This window comes from Panthera tigris, chromosome X (assembly GCF_018350195.1).
Source record: "Panthera tigris isolate Pti1 chromosome X, P.tigris_Pti1_mat1.1, whole genome shotgun sequence".
NCBI classification, from domain to species: Eukaryota; Metazoa; Chordata; class Mammalia; order Carnivora; family Felidae; genus Panthera; species Panthera tigris.
This window is the reverse complement of record NC_056677.1, coordinates 64145602-64151107: the sequence shown is the minus strand read 5'-3', so window position 1 is coordinate 64151107 and position 5506 is coordinate 64145602. Positions and strand designations below refer to the sequence as shown.

The window sequence follows — 5506 nt, the reverse complement described above, 5'->3', positions numbered from 1 at the left end:
ATTGGTCCAGTGTGTCACTCAAAGCCATCGTTTTCTTCCTTATTTTCTGTTTAGATGATCTGTTCCTTGACATGAGAGTTTGTTAAACACTGCTAATATTATTGTGTTATTATTAATTATTTCATTTATGTTGGTTATTAATTATTTTGGGTATTCCATGATGGGTGCATAAATATTTACAATTGTTATATGTTCTTGTGTGATTGTCCCCTTTATGAGAATATAATGTCCTTCTTTGTCTCTTTTTAAAGTGTTTTAAGTCTAATTTTCCTGATATAAGTATTGCTACTCCACCTTTTTTTGGCATCCATTTGAATGATAAATGTCTATCAGTCCCCTCACTTTCAATCTGCAGGTGTCTATAGGTCTAAAGTGAGTCCCTTGTAGGCAGCATCTAGATGGATCTTGTTTTTTTCTCTCTATTCTGACATCCTATTTCTTTTGATTGGAACATTTAGTCCATTTACATTCAGAGTAATTATTGATAGATATATATTTAGTGTCACTGTGTTACTTGTTTTGTCATTGTTTCTGCAGATTTTCTCTGATCTTTTTTTTGGTCACATTTTGTCTCTCTTTTGCACTTAAAAGACCCCTTTAATATTTCTTGCAGGGCTGGGTTAGTAGTCACAAACTCCTTTAATTTTTGTTTGCCTGGGAAAACCTTTAACTCTCTAATCTGAATGATAGCCTTGCTCTATAGAGTATTCTTGGCTGCAAATTTTTCCTATTCAGCATTTTTAAAAATATATCATACAACTTCCTCCTGGCTTGCCAAGTTTCTGTTGAGAAATCTTCAGCTAGGCCTTATGGGTTTTTCTTTGTAAATTAAAGACTTTTTTTGTCTTGCTGTTTTAAGATTTCTTTCTTTATCATTATATTTTGCAAATTGCATTACAAAGTACGTTTTGGTGTTAGCCTACTTTTATTGATTTGGATGGAAATTTTCTGTGCTTCCCATATCTGGATATTGTTTCCCTCCCCAGATTAGGGAAGTTTTTAGCGATTATTTCTTCAAATAAATTTTATGCTTTCTTTTGTCTCTTCTTTTTCTGACTCCTATAATACAGATGTTATTATATTTGATAATATATATGTTTGATGTAGTCATTGAGTTCCCTACGTCTATTCTGATATTGCATAATTCTTCGTTCTCTCTTTTGTTAAGCTTCATTATTTTCTGTTATTTTTTTTCTTCTAGGTCACTAATTAATTCCTCAACCCTTTCCAGCCTGCTTTTCATTACAGGAAGCTTATTTACAATCTCATTTATTGCACTCTTCATCCCTGATTATTTTTTAAGTCTTTTACCTCTGTAGTAAGGGTCTCACTGATGTCTTCTATTTCTTAATCCCAGTGTGTATCTTCATGATTTTTGCTTTAAATTCTCTGTCAAACATGTTACTTATACCTGTTTCACTTAGATTTCTGGCCATGGCCAAGTCTTGTTCTTTCATTTGGAATGAATTCTGCCTCCTTGCACTTTGTCTAAACCTCTGCCTTCTTCTCTGTGTTAGAAAATCCAGTTATGCCACCTGCTTCTGAAAGTAGTGGCATTATTAAGAAGCCTGCTTCTTCAGGGAGTTTCTCCATTGTGTGCTGCATGTTCTCTGCTGTTGGGTCTTTGCTGTTCTATCCAGTCAAATCATCTGCAGAGGCTCTCTTTACCTGCTGTTGGCAGTGTTTGGTGCCTGACCAGAATGTGGTGAGTTTTAGCCAGGTGTACTCTGGTCTTCTTGTGAAATGGTATTTGACCACTTCTGCCAGAACTGAGGACTTGCAGAACTCTCTGATCAGAAGATGTTGTATGGACAGGAGTCTCTGTTTATTTTCTGAGTTGGGGACCTGCTGCACTGGGACTGAGGCAAGCTTGACTGAGAAGGACAGTCCCACCAGGGACTGGGATTCCAGGGTTTGGGGTTTGCTGTAAGCAAGTTAGGAAGCCAGTGTAGGAACTGAGCTTCTTCTAGCAGGTGGTTCTGTGTTTATGCTGAGGGGCAGGGTAGGGAAATGGCACTGGACAGCTCCTTTGTTCCAGGAGAGTTATCTCCATGAATTCTGTCTCTCAGGGGGCATACTCCAAGAAGAGCTAATAATTTCCCCTCTGTGTGCCCCAGGAGTTCTTTAGATATTTGTTTTCATGCTGTCTGCTCCCAGATTGTTTGTCTGCGTTCTCTCCAGAAGTAGCACAGTGTCCTCATGGCCAAGGCCTCAGACCTTTAAAACCCAGGCTTTAAGCCCTGCTTTTTGCAAAGAACTCACAAAATTCTTCCCCTTTTGTTTTCCAAGCCAATTGCTTAGGGAAAATATTATCCTTGTGTGTTCCTCTCTTTCTTGCCCTTCTCCATGACCATGGCTCACTCCCCTCAGCAGCAGCTGCAATCTCTTTCTCACCTAAGCCATGTCTCTGCACTTCCTACTTCCGATGATGCCTCTTCTCTCCCTTTAATTGTGGAGTTTCTTCTATCAGTCATCAGGACAATTTCTGTGGTATTTAGGTTGATTTCATTGTTATCTAGTCATGTTTGCGGGAAAAGACTAGCCTGTGACCCTTCTACTCTGCCACCATCTTCATCTGCCAAAAGCACTTTCCTCTCTTTTTTAAATTAGTTTTTTTTTATTTGACTGTAGTTGACACACAATGTTCCATTAGTTTCAGGTGTACCACATAGTCATTTGGCAAGTTTATGCATTAAGTTTTACTCTATTTTCCCCCATTGTAGCAAATGTTATTATCTGTTTCTGTTCTGATGAACAAGCATTATTAAAAAAATTCATACAGAGAAAATAGGTTGTGAATTAACAACCTTATAAAGACAAGAAATCAAGCCTTTATAACCTTATAAAATTGGCCACTGCTTTATAAAATAGCATTTTATGGGTACCTGGGTGGCTCAGTCGGTTGAGTGTCTGACTCTTGATTTTGGCTCAGGTCATGACCTCGCAGTTTCATGAGTTTGAGCCCTGTGTGGGGATCTGTACTGAAAGTGCAGAGCCTGTTTGAGATTCTCCCTTTCTGCCCCTCCCCTGCTTGCACTCCATCTCAAAATAAATAAATAAACTTAAAAAAATAAAATACCATTTTAATTAAACCCCATATGTGAAATTTTAAGTTTAAAAATGTTCAATGATAGTGATTTGTATTACAAAATTTTATTAAAAAGTCACAAAGATTTGAAGCAATATCAATTTTCATTCTGCATTCATAATGATATTCAATTCACCAATATTCTCTTTATATGTGTCTTTACTTGTGAGTAATGAGGTCTAACTAAAAAACTATACACATGTGTATGATTCTTTATTAATTCATTGTTTAAAATCTATCAAGCAAAGTTGTGACTGAGGTTGTATATAGAGGAAGTAATATAAACATTTCGTTGCACAATTGATTTTAATTTGCAAATTAATAAACATTTTCTAAATGACTGACAATATACACAAATAGGCATCGCATCACACACACTCATAGACTTTCAAACAAAGAGATTTGATTGCAAACCCTGAAATTCTGAAGCTTGTGAAATGTGTTAGAATACAACTGTGTTTTGTGTTTAAGTTGTATGTGTTGTGTATGAATTTCATGATACATTTGAGATATTTGGTATGACTCTGAATTGTTCATTTCTTTAAGGGGAAAATGGAAATTCTCATATTTCAAGCTCTAAGGATATTAATTTTCACAACTCCTATTAATATTAAAAAATGTTTCCTCTTTAGTCTACTTTGCTCTAGTATGTATTTTTAAAATAAAGTCAGGATCTTATTCTGTATATTTTACAATTTTTGGACAATTCACCTATGTCCACTTATTTTAAATTTACATTTTGTTTCTTGCAGGAGAAAGTGAAAACATTGGATCCATTTCTGAGGAACAGGTGTGCAATTTATTCTGGTGCTTATTACTTTCTATAAATAAAGATATTTTGCTATCCATAGAACAGCATATTTCCATTTGGATAGAAAATATAGTCATGAATAATTCCTTCAGAAGGAGGATTTTGGAGATGAAAGGAAGGAGGCCATGTTTTCTTAAGGCATTCAACAGTACCATTTTTTAAAATATTCAAGGTTACATAGCTAAACTGATAGAGAACATAGATTATTCTAGTTATTTATTTGATTGTATTATCTTGGAATCATTCAAATTTGTAAGAGAGATAGTTTGAAGTTCCTCCTTCCTGTGATGAATTTCCAAAGCACTGTCCTTGCATCTCACAGTGACTGAAGAGCCAACCACTGTGGTCCAAAAACCTATTGTGGAATTCTGGGATCATAAAATAATATACAACGGGATCAAGGCAGCAATTCAGATTTGCAAGACATAGAGAAATGATGTAAAAACATAGGATGATCTTAAAAAAGAACAGTTTGAAAAGACATGTTTCACCATCATATAGAATGGGAAGTTGAGGTGGTAAGGAGGGAAACACACAATGAACACCACTGCACATATCAGAACCAGCCACAAAGACTTCTTTCTCTCTTTGGTATTCTGAGTGGGAACTTGGAATTCCTGTAAAGATTTTCTCTTTTTCCATGTGCAGTATGTTATAATGGCAACAGGTAAAAAAAAAAACCAAAAAACAAAAAACAAAAAACTTCCAAGTTTAGCTACAATTACCATACCAATGGAGGAAGCCATGCTAATGTGCTAAAACCCTAAATTGGCAAAGCAGTATTCAGTGTTGTTGGCTAAGTCAGCACTCCTCAGAATTGGAGGTGGCAAACAGGCAGTCCCCACAATGATCCAGATGCCAGCACTGGTGCCTGCATCATACCTACGCTTCCAGTCTCTGACTCTAAAGGGCTTGAGGAGAAAGAAACATCTCTCAAGGCTGATGCATATCAGGAAGCAAACGCTGGCACGCATGTCGAGATACTTCAAGTAGAAGCACAGCAGGCAAATGGCCTTTGGGAAGGGCCAGTGGTGGCTAAAGTAACAGTAAATCTGGAGAGGTAAAGACAGCACATGAGCAAGATCAGCCACAGAGAGGTTGCTCATGAAAATGATGGCTTTATTTTTCTTGTTGATGAAGTGGCACAGAACCCACAAGGCTGCACTGTTGGCCGAAAGACCAGGGATGAATATGACGATTTAGGTGGTTGCATAGAGAGAGTACTGAAAGGGCATTTGAATATCTGTGCACTTTGTTCTTATATTGGTTGCGCTGTTACTTCCCACCTTGAGAATGTATGTTCTTTCCTTAAGGAAAACATTAGAGTGATGATTTCTGCAGATAACAGTAAAAATAGGGCCAAGGGCATGTCAGTCTATGTTTGGGTTTACAAATATATTTGTGTCCACCAAAGAAGTATTAAAGTGTGAACTTTCACAAATTCAAAGGTCTTTTTCATGTAAGCTGAAAATATCATGGCAATCTACAATTATATGACAATATTGTGAAACATGTTTTCAGAAATCAAGGGAGAAGATGGCGGCGTAGGAGGACGCTGGGCTCACTGCATCCTGCTGATCACTTAGATTCTACCTACACCTGCCTAA

General features: G+C 36.8%; 1 pseudogene; it reads right to left on the bottom strand.

Annotated features, from left to right (window-relative positions):
- Positions 1–4111: 4111 nt before the first annotated feature.
- LOC102962122 lies at positions 4112–5134 on the bottom strand (annotated as a pseudogene).
- Between the last annotated feature and the right edge of the window lie 372 nt (positions 5135–5506).